Source organism: Parus major, chromosome 9 (genome assembly GCF_001522545.3).
Source record: "Parus major isolate Abel chromosome 9, Parus_major1.1, whole genome shotgun sequence".
Classification (NCBI taxonomy): Eukaryota; Metazoa; Chordata; class Aves; order Passeriformes; family Paridae; genus Parus; species Parus major.
Genome location: NC_031778.1, coordinates 6,019,983 through 6,033,409, shown reverse-complemented (window position 1 = coordinate 6,033,409; position 13,427 = coordinate 6,019,983). Strand labels below are relative to the sequence as shown.

General features: G+C 43.3%; 1 protein-coding gene across 5 annotated transcripts in view; it reads left to right on the top strand.

Annotated features, from left to right (window-relative positions):
- The first annotated feature begins 116 nt into the window (after nt 1-116).
- The window catches only part of STAG1 (stromal antigen 1), a 154,170-nt gene continuing 140,859 nt past the window's right edge, over nt 117-13,427 (top strand). Inside the window, exons 1-4 of one of the 5 annotated variants that reach the window (XM_015637464.3) lie at nt 117-1,784; nt 4,177-4,255; nt 7,447-7,711; nt 8,749-8,922. The gene's annotated coding sequence lies outside the window, so the exon portion shown is untranslated. Of the gene's footprint in view, nt 1,785-4,176; nt 4,256-6,288; nt 7,712-8,748; nt 8,923-13,427 lie in introns of those variants that run through there. The other 4 variants (XM_033516802.1, XM_033516800.1, XM_033516801.1 and 1 more) reach the window with 4 other exon arrangements.

The window sequence follows — 13,427 nt, the reverse complement described above, 5'->3', positions numbered from 1 at the left end:
GGGAAAGTTCCGGGAGCCGGTGGGCGGCCCGACCCGCCTTTGGCCCGGCCCGGCCCACGGGAGCGCACGAGCGCCTGGCCGGAATCCAGGGGGGCCAGGCCGGGGTGCAGCCCCGGGGTCGGGGACCCCCGCCCGCCACTCTTGTTGCTCATCCCCGAGTTTCCTGTGCGGTGGCCCCGGGGCGAGCGGCCGCCCCTTGGCTGGCCCGGGGGACGGGACCGTGTCACGCAGCCGTGGGGCTGCCCCGGGCTTTAAACGGGAGAAGCAGCGCGCTGAGACCCGGGGGTGGCGGGACCGGAGCCGGGATCCAGGGATCCGTGGCTCCAGGAGCGGCCAAGTGCAGGCAGTGTCCTCTGGCCGGTGCTGGGAGTGGGGGAGAAGCGCAAAACGAGGTTGGGGTCCTGCGCTGTTGGGCTCAACCACAGCAAAGGCTGTGCATGTAGTGGAAGGCTTTGGTGATGGGTGCTGGTCACTGGGTACCTGGCCCATCCCGGGAAGCCGCACTCAGCTCTCCCTGTGTTCCTAGGGTGGAACAGGGAGTGTGAGCCGTGGCTGGGAGGAAGCGTGACTTGGGAGAAAGAAAATAGTTGTAGTATCCATGGAGCAGCTTAAAGGGACATGACTGCCAATACCAGTGTCAAAAAACTTAGTTTCTGGGAAGACAGTGTGAGTTTAATTAAACTGAATTGAGCTGCTTTGTAAGTATTGATTATTTCAGTTGCATTTCACACAATTTTGTAGCTTCCCAGAGTTAATCTAGTGATAACATCTATTGTTGAGGTTGTTGAGGAATGAAAAGCCTTCTTCAAGTCACACCACCAATGCAACTGTTCTTAAACTGTGTCATATGTTTGGTGGGATGGATGACATTAAATGTCTGGGTTCAGTAACTTTCCCATGTTATTATACTAGTCAAAAAAGAGCGGTGTGAGAGAAGGATCAGTGCAGATTCTCTGGATCCAAAGCAGCTTGGTCTTGCCTAGTGCTATAGCAAGGTTATTTGATGAGTGTGTTTACAGTATAACCCATCCACCTGTGAAGAAATCACTGGGCCACAAGGCACTGTGCAGGTTGTCTGTCAAAAGGTGTTTTTACCATGTGAAGAAGTTCTTCCTATTACAGAATTAGAAACCAGTTATTAGAAAACAGTTTATTCTTTCTTTGTTTTTTTTCTTTCTGACTCAACTGTGATGACTTTTTGTTGGAAAGCCTGAGAAAATGCACGTAGGGGTGCAGACGGTTTTGAAATGACACTGTAACCCATGATGCAGCAGGATTTCCTTGTGAGCAGGAGCAGAGGGGCTGACTTCAGGATTGTGATTAATCTGAGAGGATGCAATTTTTACTGGCTGCTCAATAGAGAGTGTGCAGTTGAAATTCTATGTTGCTGCTGCTGCTGGACACATGGATTTACATCAGTGAGAGTGGGTAGTGGGAACAAAGCCTTTCTGAAGCTGGGTGAACACTTAGTACCAGTTCTGGAGGTTCAGAGCACTTCATCCATCTACAGCCCCTGCAGTCCACGGCCTCTGGTGCTTCCTAACGTTTTACAAAGTGCTGGAGTTACTAGTTCACTGAGGGACAGCATTTCTGGCCAAATGTCCCCACCCAGTATGCTGTGGTTCAAATTTGTGAGGGCAACTGAAACCCTGCCACTGGAGCTGTGTGACTGGGGTCTCTGAGCTTGTCAGCTCCTGTCCCTGTCCATAGCCTGTCCTTCATGTTGTACAGATTTGTACGTGACTTCTTCTGCAGCTGCAGTGCACCTTTTGAGAGTTGAGAAGGTTTGTAAACAATATTATAGCTCATATTTGGATGCATTGACAATATTTGTTCCTTGGGGTAGCCCAAAACTCAACAAGTGAATATTTTTCATTTGAAAGAACAAAATGTACCTTGAGTTTGTGTTGGTGACTGTGGAATCTCTTGTTTCTTTTCCTTGGTTGTAAAGAAATGCTCTGATACAAGTTGGCATACTGGTAATTTAAATAACATTTTAGTAGACAAGTGAGCCCATAGAAGTGTAAGGATGCAGTGAGAGAAATGCTGAATTGAGATGGCTTTCTAAGAAGAGTCCCTACACTGGAATGAGAACATGCCTTTATAGTAATATTTGTGGTTTGTTTTCTGGCAACATACACAAAAGCCTCTCACACCCTGCTGAGAACTCCAGAGTACCAGATCTGTAGCTACCACAAGACATTGAAAGTGGCAGACTCCACTGAAGTTGTGCAGGAATGTCAAAGCCAGAATTCACATGCAGCACTGCTGAATGGGTGATCAGCCTCTCTGGGATCTCCCCATGCTGCACCTTGGAGTTTTGGGATGAGGCTCTGGCTTCTGGTGCTTGGAGTCAAACCCAGAAGGTGATGCTGAATCTGGTGCCAAGATAAGGAAGTGCCTTATCTAAATCTGCTGTATTGACTTCAGGACTTAAAATGCCAGCCCATGTCTGCAAGATACTTCCTGCTTTCTTTAAAGTTTTGGGGATTTACTTGTAGTCATTCTCATTTATCAGTGGAGCTGTGAAACTCCAATTGCAGGTTGTCATCTCTCGCTTGCAGTGCCACTCTGTCTGCTCATTTGGCTAAAACCAGAAAGGAGGAGAGTTGGTTTTTGTTCTTGGAGAAGAAAGGGAAATCCTATAAAGTTTGAGTTCATGAGCAGATAATTATTCTGTTGTTTCTATCCAGGGATATGCAGTATTTTGCTTTTCCATGCTGATGCAGTTTTGTTGGTTTGGGATTTCAGTATGTGAGCAGAACACAGAAACCTATTTCTTTGTTCCCTTAGAAAATATGTGGTTTGGAGAGTGTTACTATGACCTCTTGCAATTTTTCAGTCAGAAAACACTTATTTCAAAAATAAGTGTTGTTTTGTGAAGGCACACTGATTTTTTTTAAAGGCAGACTTCAACTTGCTGAAAGAGCTGAAGGGAAGGAACTGCAGAGGGAATTTCAGCTGTGATTTTGTAGTGACTTGTTAATTTAATTTCTGACATGTCCTGTTGGAAGTCTGTCTGTAGGCAATGGTTGCAGCATTTGGCAGCTCATGTGTCACTGTGAGAGAACACCCAGGAACTCGGGTTTGAAGGAAATGTGCTCCTGGCTTTACCAGCTTTGCCACATTTCCTTGTTTGCATCCCTGCAGGCATTTTATAATTTGGAAAATGCTTTTTAATAATAACATGGTGCTTGAGATAGGATGCCTTGGACAAGAGATCCATCAGGGCCCAAGCAGTGTCACCTCTGTCCTGTTCTGAACTGTAGGTATGGCATGTACTTGGTAAATTGGGTAACTCTGCCTTAATTTTGGAATATCTGGGGAGAAAATGCCTATATAAAAATGCAGGTAATTCCAAATGAAGTACAAGTAGTGCAGATATGAGGCTTTTCATGCCTTCAGGCCCCTGACTTTGGTGGGTGCTGCTCTCTGTGCCCAGAGCTGGGAGCAGTGGCTGCCTAAAACTACCAGCACCTGGTCCCTGACCTGCTGCTCATCCTGCCCAGAAGGGAATTTGGGCTTAAAAGACACAAAAAGGTTGCACCTGGTGTGGTGAAATAGGCTCTAAGCCACAGCTGTCAGCATTATTAGACGTGAAGGCTTGATGTGGGAGTGTATTGTGAGCTGCAGTCACACAGTTATTAATCATTTATTTCAGAATTAGGAGCAGGAGGTGGAATTCTTAAGCCTGTCCCCCTTCAGCTGAAGGACAGGTTGTTTCAGGTGGTTCTCAAAAGTCATGTTTTACTAGAAAGCAGCATGAGGGAACACCCAGCCAACTGTGTTCCTTGCTGTGCAAGGTTTCAGCAGCAGATATGTTATTTATTCTATAAATAAAACTAGTGAGTTTATATTCTGTAACTCTACAAATGGCAGACTTGTATTATATTGGCAGGTTAGCTGAATGAAAACAGCATTGACAGATTGTTCAGTTCACAGGAAAAAGATATGTCTTTGTAGAGTTACTTAGGGATTATGCTGTGTGTCAGAAATGTTTCTAAATGTCAACTGTTTTTTTACAATAAAATAAAAAAAATCCAAACAATTAATCTCGGATACATTTTTACATACTAAAGCATACCATGTGGAGGTGTTTTTTTAAACCAAGATCAAGTAACAAGCTGAGTGTCTGTTTGCTCTCCCCCACATGAGGGTTTCTGTCTTTCCTTTTAGGCTTAGAATCCCCAAGGACCTGGAAGATACCAACATGTTTGTGTTTATAAGTGGAAAATGAAACTTCATTTGCAAATGGGTAATGAATTCCACCTTAAATGCATACTCAGTGTGCCAGTTTTGCATTGTTAATTTCTAGATCTGTTCATTAAGAGCACATGAGCTGGTTGCTGCCAGTGGAATTGCACAAGATGGTTGAGCTGCTCTGCCAGCCTGCCTCAGCTGAGAGGAATCTGTGTCTCCACAGCTGTACAGATCTCCCTTCCCTTTGTGCTGCTGCTCACTTGACCTTCCCTGGAGCTCAATTCCCTACCTGGCAAACTCCTCTGCTTGGGAGGGAGGTGAATGAATGAGTGAATGGAGTCAGGCTGTCAGAGTCAGGAGTTGAGAGAGGTGATGCAAGGCAGGAATATTTTTGCAGAAAAATGGTCCTGGAGATGGGGATCCTTCAGGTGCAAGGTCCAGATTGGCTCAGCTGTGCGTGCCTGTGCTGGGTGTGGGTGTTCAGCATGGAGCCCATTGCTCGGTGTAAGGTTGGGATTCTGTGGGTAACTCTGACTTCACTGAATGCCCCCTGGCATCTCTGCTGCCTGCAGCCTGTGTTTGTTCTTCCCTTCCTCGGGGCTGGTCCTGCCCTGCCAGAGTGGCCTGATGCCATCAGCACATTGTTGGAATTCTTTTCTGGATGGAAGTGTCCCAGTCTGGCCTCCAGCTCACATTCCCAGTATCCTGGGTCTGTTTGGGTTGGAAGGGACCTTACAGATCATCTTGTCCACATCCTCAGGGACACCTTCTCCTGTGGGACTCCCCTGGGAGTTTGCTCTATGTCTCCTGTCCCTTCCCCAGGTAACCTGTCCATGCAAGGCCTGTTGTTGCCATGGCATCTAAATTTCTTTAAGGGCCTTTTCTGAAGAATCTTGTTAAATGTCTCTTGGAAATTAAAGCAGGCTTTGTCAAGTACAGTCCACTGGTGTAAGGGAGGGCCTTGTGAGAAATACTGTAGATTTGTGGAACTTGACTTTCCTATACAAAAAGAAGGTTGATTTCCCTGTCTAAATGCTGTAGTTTATTTAGCTGCCTTCAGATCTATTTTCTGGAATGGTTTCTACTAAATTAGGCTCACTAGGCTGTAACATCAGTGTTAGGTGAGAGAGTAAACATAACTATAAATTGTGTTCAAGAGTAAACACTGCTTCAAGCAGTAGAATTTTATTTTGAAGGCTGTTTTTTTCCAGTTCACTTATGTGACTTCTTTGGTGTCTGACAGTTTTGTTTTTCCCATACCCTTGCTTTAATAGGACATTGCTTGTGGGAGAGGAATTAAACATCTCTCTTCTAAGAAATTAATATCTTTAACAATGGAGAGGTACTTATATATTTCAGGATCTCTGTTTTCCTGAGTTCAGTGGAAATTGGTCCATGTACTGATAATTATTGATAGTGGAGAAAAGGATAGAGAGAGGATATATGCACAGAATACTCACCTCTGGGCCTGTTCCCGTTGGCTTCTGGGCTTAAAGAAACCCAAACAAATGGTTGCAGTGATACTGTAAAACAAATAATGTAGCACAGGGAGTGCAATTCACCACTGCACAGATCATCCTTGAACACAGAGCTGCCTTTGGCTGCTTCCAGACTGTGCTCAGCCATCTGTAACCCTTGTGCCCTGCTGTACAAAGTGCTCTGGCAATGGCAGTGAGGGTGGAGAAGGAGAGCTCCAGTGCTAAGGAGGGAAGCTCTTCCCCAGACTTGGCCACAGTTTTGGGTACTCTGCCCTTTGGGTCTCAGATCCTGTCTTGTTTATTCTTCACCTCCTTTCAGTTCCACAATCTTAGTGTTTCCATTAAGCTCTTTGATTCTTTTTCTATTTTAGCATTAGCTGATTGTTCTGCTTGTATTTACATAAATCAAATAGAATTCACCTATAAGTGTCCTTTCCCATCCCTCTGAGAAGGGTCATTGTAACTGATCAGAAGAAATGACATGATTTCTGTGGGTTTACACATCTCTTTTGCTTCCCTAGTCAGAGGAGTGGTTTTTGGATTTTTTTAAAATACCTTTAGTTTTTGTAAGCTCCATTTGCAACAGTTTTCTCTGACAAAGCAATAAAATGGAGCTAAAATTTAATTCCTGTTTCAAAATGGTCTAGGGAAGTTTTGAATGCTAATTACTGTGCTGTTGTACAAGATACTGGACATCCTCAGAACATGGAGAGGTGTGTTTTGATACGGAATTGTTACACTTAGTTTTCTTCCCAAAAGAAACCAGACAAGCCGCTTGTTTTAGCTTTGCAGAGTAAAGTTTTTACACACTCAAGTTTATACTGAGCACCAGCATCAAGGACAGAAAGCACTGGTGTGGGGTCTTATGTAAATCCTTTTGCCTGACTGGGTAATGAATTGGGAATTTCTTGTCTTGGAGGTAAATGTGAATGCCAGAGCCATTAGAGCAGGGAGGACAAGCCTTCTCCACTGGTGTACCTTACTTTTCTGATTTCTCATTGCTGGTTGTTGGATCAGAGCTGTTGGTGTCCTGGTGGAAAGTTCAGAAGGAAAGACAAGGGCTAAGAGATAAGGCTGAGGCATAAGAATCAAGAGAAGCAAAGTGTCACATTTGAAAGGTGGAGGAAGGAATTGTCACTTGCAGCTGCCATTGCTTCTTGGACATTTTGTTTCCCTAAGGCAAATGTATTTTTACAAAACTGCTAAGACTTGAATATGTATCATTTTCTAAACTTTAGACTAAGAATGTTTTCTTGGCGATCTCTACCGTTGAGGATTGCCAGGCCTTTTGTAAGAGTGTGCCATTCATCAGCATCATCCATAGCATTCATGCAGGACTTGGAGCCCCTGTGCAATGGCAGGAGGTACCCACCAGTTTTTTCTGCAGTAAATTCTATGTAAATGCAGTAAATGCAGTGCTATTGGCAGGGTATGTCATTGACGGAGTTTTATTGTGGAATACACAGCTGATAATAACCTTTTACATCTTCCTCGCCCATAAATTTTTGGCAGTCAGCTCCTTTGTTGTCTGTCCCTCAAACAACTTCCTTGACCTAAAGTCATGCATTGGTAACGCCCACATCCAGGGTTGAGCTATTGTGTCTGCCTCTGTCCTGAAGGCCACGTATTGCTCCTCTTTGTACCTCGTGCTTGCATTCAGGCCGATGTCAAAAGATAATGATTTTGTGTGGCAGTGGTCACAAAAAGCATTCAGCATGTGGGACAGCTCTGATTTGTAGTTCTCTAATTCTGATCTCTTCACCCACAGGCCTGGTAAATGACAAGGAGCACCACTGAAGTGTCACAGAGTGTGCCACTGCAGTTATTTATGCTGCTGGAATCCCGAGCCTGTGTGCAGGTTCACTGGTATTGGTGGATGTGAGCCTGACACAAGCAAGAGCTTGTGGAACTAAGCTGTAATGGAACAATCACATAATTAAAGAGCATGGGAATGTACAAAACCAGTGACTTCCAGCTCTTCAGAAGAAATAAATTCATTATGAGCTCTCTTAGCACTAAACGAGGCGTCAGGGGTGAGTAGAACAGGCTGTTCCCATCCGTGATAGGGGCAGCTGGGCTAGAGCAAGTGGTGTTGTGCCAAGAAACTGCAACTCCTGCAGATCCTCAACTAGCTTGTTTTATATATGTATATAAGAAAGAGGTGTTTTTTTTAATCTCTGGTCAAGCTATTGCTCGTGTTGGTGGCATGCCAGGCTCTTTTGATTGAAGACCCAAGAGCAGCTCGAGTGTCTCAAGGCAGTGCAGGACCTGTCCTGCCCTTCCTGCAGCTCCTGCATCTGATGCTGCAGTCAGAGCTCCCTGAAATGGGGCCTCAGTCGGGAAGACAAGCTGTGGGGAAGGAAGTGAAGAACATGCTGGTAAAAGGCTAGAAATCATCTGAATATCATCTTACATTCATCACACTTGCCTATTAATAGCCAACAAAAAACAAAAATTTAATATACAGGGCAGCCTCATTTGTATTATTTTTCCTTAGCTGTAAGCTCAGGCAGTTTGGAACTTGGTTGCTGAGGATTTTTTTTTTAAATCCTCAAGGGGAATGTTGGTTTTCTTATTGTTATAGATGGCTCAGATGAGCACGCCTGTGGTTGAGATGGGTATTGTTAGGCAGTTACTCCCATCTTGTTTCAAATAACACATGACTGACAAATCAACTGTCCTGACTGGAAAGTCCTGTGTTATGTTTTTAGCTGCAGATTGCTTATTTTTGTGGTGTTTTAACAAAACTTATTCAAATTGATTTTTGAATATGAAATTAAGGTGGGTTTTTTTGTTTGGTTTTGTGGTTGTGGTTTGTGGTTTTATTTTTGGTTGGTTAGTTTTTGTTTTGTTTACGTTTTTTAGGTGTGGTAAATACATTTCCTTCTAAGGATTTCAGCGGGAAATTCCTGTTGAGTTTTCATACTTTAGGGTAAAGGCCTGTGGCTTTAATGAGATCGTTGTTTCTTAGTTGTTAAAAAAAATAAATCCATATTGCTTGATCATTTCATGATTATCTGCAAAATGGTAAGTGGTAGCTTGGTTTGACTCAGATGTCTCTTTCTTGCAGATTTTGTAGTTGTGCAGGTTTTGCATGGGAGCAGGTTGCATGTGCCACATGGAGAGTAACCTTCAGTGCATCCTTCCAGCTCTGGCAAGGACAGGAGTTGGACAGACATCAGTCTGCTACTTGTGAACAGAAGCCATTCCTGAACACCAGACTGTGTGAGGCATAACTCCCCAGGTTTGGAAACCAGGCTTTGGTTTTTTGGTTTCTTGCCATAAAGTTATCAAAAGGTGGATCTTGTCAGTCAGGTGTCTTTTGTGCTGTAACCTTGTTTTCCTCCAAAGCAGGCAAGTTACCGTGGGCTCAGATAAGGAACAAATGTTTTTCCTAACTTTGTTTATGAGAGAACATTTATTTCGGATGAAATCTCCCAGAGGAACTTGAACAGACAGCGGATGGGAAGATCAGTAAACCCAGCAGGATATAACAACATTGTGTGCTTGGGCAATTGAGAATGTGGAATATGAAATAAGGGAGCAAAATGATGTGGTTTTAACCTGGCCAGGAGCTGAGAGGTGGTGTTGAGATCAGAGCTGGTGGTGCTCAGAGTACATTCTGAGGGTGCACAGAAGGGTGCACCTGCAGAGTGTCTCAGTTTGGCTGCGATCCCAGGTGGAAGGTTCCTGTCTTGGCGGACAGTATACCACTTTTTTTTTTTTTTCCCTTAATTTTAAATTAAGGTTGATGATATGTGATAAGAAAAATTGAAATCACCCTCCATCATGTTCTTTTCCTTGAAATATTTTTTCCTTACCCTGCAGCTGATAAGAATTTCCCTGTATTTAAGGGATTTAACCTTGCAGTATGATTTCTTGAGGACTACTACCCAAAATGTTGCAGTGGTTAGTAGTTTCCTATAATACCTGCTCTGCAGTCCTCTACTCCTGGCTTTCAGGCAGAAGTTTTCTGTTATTTAGTCCTATAATTATTTTCCTTTAAGAACAATAGTTTACTTTTGAAAAATTGCAAAGTGTTTATCACTTATATGTCTCCATCCTCTAACTGGAATGTGCTGTGTTGTGAGAATAGATGCTAGAAATACTTTTACTGTTGTAAAGAAAGACTGGTACTGTTGGTTTTATTTAATGAAAGAACTGGTGGAGTATGTTTTTCTCTAATTATTTTATTTGAATTTTATGCACTGATTTGTTTTGTGCATTGCTGGAATCTCTAGGATCATGACTCTTAAGTCCAAAACCATCTTGCTTTTACAGCCATTAAGGGATATTAAAGCTGCAGACCTCTGTCAGTCTTGTGTTTTACTGGAACAATGGACTTGTACTAGGATGGTTATTTATTTACTTTTACTTCTGTGGCTCTTCCTGGACTTTCTTTGTTCTTGGAAGAACACAGAATAAAAAAACAATGGAGCGAGAGCTTGAGTTAATCCCTTTGTCTGTCTTGGGGTGTGACAATTTACAATATTCTCGACAACCGCTTGTCTAATCTCTTAGTTGCTGGAAGTTTCACTGCATTTCCTAAGCACCTTATTCCAGTGCTATATATTTTTACTGACTGGTTTGTTTCCAGTGTTTAACTGACACATTCTGCAGTTAACTTTTGGGTTTTATTTGATCACAATGAGCTATTTCTGGTGTACCTTAGTGTCCGTGAGCTGTCATATTTTTTTCTCGAGCTCTAACACAAACCGGGTCTTTGAATTTCTCAGTGTTTCCCTCTTCCTCTGGTTTTCTTGTCCTCTGACCCAGCTTACTGCTTTGTAGACTCTCTCCTGTCAGTTCATATTCATATCTCAAAGCCTGGGCCCCCAAACTGAGCACTTTGTTCTGATGATTTAGTGGTGCAAGGTGAATTGTTAATTTATTTATTTATTGTGACAAGCTCTTCACAAGAGTCCCTTGCTCTTCCCTCATCCTCTTGCTTGTTATTCATGGAAGGCTTTGCAGGCCATCCCAGGGGTTGTGCTTGGGTATCTGGAGTCACTCTGGATTCTTTCACCAAGAGACACGGTCACCCTTGTCACAGAGGGAGGGATGGAACCCGCACGGGAAGCGACTGTCACTGGCAAAACAAATGGATATTTGCCCTGGGAACCCACATGGAAGGTGACTGTCACTAGTGAAACAAATGGATATTGGCCTGTGACAGGGACAGCTTCCCCTGTGTGGTTAGCACGGGCTGCAGCACAAACACAGGATCAATCCTTGGCTGAGATGGCATCAGAGAGGAGCCCGGGCTCTCCCCTTGCTCCTGGGGAGGAGTGTGAGGATGCTGCTGGTTGATGCAGTTGTCTGTGCTGTCATTTGATTAGCTGCAGTCTTCAATATTCATGAAGAGCACTCAAGAAAGAGGCTGCCTTGTTTGTTCAGCATCAAGCTCTTGGAAGCATACATGGAACATTGGTTTTTTCACCTCCTTTGATTTCAAATGCTGCTTTTTTGTTATTATAAAATGGTACAAGTCTTTGTGATGACTTTGACAATATGGGAAGAAGACTTGGGTTTTTTTTGTGGTAAAAGTATGATCGCAGCTGTAAGAGAAAAAACTGGGAAAGAAAATTAAAAGATGCTAAAAAAGTGAAGAAGGGATGCATTTAATGTGGATGTAATCTGTGTCTTTCACAGACTTGCCCTAAAATTTTCCTAGGAAACAGCTGTCTTCCAGCATGGATAGCATTTACAGCTTTTGTTTATTCCAAACTGAAGGTACATTTTTGTACCAAGCAGAGATGTTTTGAGTTTTGAAACCAGTCTTCTAGTTATGACATCATTAGCAAAGTTTATTTACTGTTTGAATCCTTTATATCACAGCATTTGTTTCCTATGAGTTTATAATCTTCAGGGAATAGCTTCAGACAGATCTGCTTTGGTACGCTACTGTTTTAAGTGCATAATGATTTGAAACTTGGGTTTCACTCCTTGTTTCCTTATTTTGAAACTACCTTTTATTGAGTTTTACAAGCTAATTTGTCATGGGACTATCAGTAGAGGTGGGATGAAAGTTAAAAATTGATCAGTTTATAAGTAAATAAATGGAATTGTTCTTTTTAGGCTTTACTGAATTTTGTTCACTTAGTAGCTTTATATTGATAAACATACCTATCCTTTTGTATTTTTTAGTGCTTTTTTGTTGTCAGTTAGTGCTTTCCTACCTCTTTTTTTTAGATGACAGGCTATCACCTTTGTTGCCCTCCTGTCACCCCCAAGTGTCTGCTTTTGACTGATGAGCCTCTGTCCCCCTGACCATTGCTGCTGGTTCCTTGCGGAGCAGTTTGTGTCCTTTGGAGCACGAGGTTGTGTTCCTGGCAGGGCTGGAGCTGTTCCAGGCTGTGCCTCGGGGAGAGGACGAGTGCTCTGTGCAGGTCTGGGATGAACGGGGGTACTCTGTGTGTGTGTCACCAGTGCCATCTGCCTTGGCCAGCCCATCACAGCCGGTGCACTTGTACAGGTGTTTTGGAAACACGCTGAGGGAATTTGTCAGCAGATGAACGGGACTTTGAGTAGCAGAAAAATGCAGGGGGTGGTGGCTGATCAACCTTCCTTTGGTGCCACATGTCCTCCCTGTGCAGCTGGAGCTCCCCAGCCCTGCTGCTGTGCTGGGGGGTGTTTGGCAGAGGTGTTTGGGAAGACAGAGATTTACCTTTGCAGGTTAGAGAGCACTCTGTGGTGTGAGGATGGGAATTGTTATACTGAGGGTTGGGCTGGAGAAGCTGTTGATGTTTTGGGTCTGTACTTCTGTGGTTCCCAACCTGATGGAGCACGCTTTGTTGTATACTTGGACATTTTACTGGGTGGGGCAGCACAGAGTGAGTGAGTGCTCAAGGAACCTGGCTAGTTCTCTGGGAATATGGTTTTAGTCCCTATCATTGCAGCTGGGAAGCCATCAGCACTTTATTCTTCCAGTGTACCTCCCAGGGAAACTCATCTCCATGATTACATCACTTACCAATATATCTCCCTTTTTCATAGACTAGGAAGAGCCTTACCATCAATCTCTTACTTTCCCTTCTAAAAGCCCTCAAAAATCCAAAGGTTTTTGGGAAAAAAAAGGTAAAAAAAGTCAACTGTGCTTGGATCTCTTGAGAGTTTGGCACTGTGTGTGTATAAGAAGCTTGAGCTTTAAATGTTTAAATCAAAATCCATTCAGTCTTAGGACGTTTTTCTCTCTGGTTTCATCCCGTAGCACACAATTCTGCCAGTCTCTCTTCTGCTCTGTTTTCTGTAGACTGCAATATTTTTAAGAATCCTTTCCTTGATCAAGCTCCAAAACTGTTTTCCTGTTCCTCCTCTTCATAGTGGCTGTATCTAAGTTTTTGGTTAACAGACTCAACAGTTTAGTGTTGAAACAAGAAAAAGTTTGTGCTGTTTTATCACAACCTTGTAACTCTTTCTTATCTGAAATTAAAATAAGAAATAAAAAAAAAAAAAAAAAGAAACACTTTAACAGACCAAAACAACAGCCAGTAGGAAGGGGAAGGTAAATGACTAAATGTGGGGTATAACAAGGCAGAATTTCTTGCTTCTCACGGGCCAAGAACTGGATCATTGCGTGTCAGGAGCAGGAATCTCACCAGCTACCTGACAGTGGTTTGTCCCTAAAATCATCTTTGCTTATAAACTTTTAGATATTAAAGATTTTATTTTCTCCTGTTACTTGGGGGCTCTGCTCAGAAAACAGGTGATAGACTTCAAGCATTCATTTCAATCTTACCTTGCTCTTGT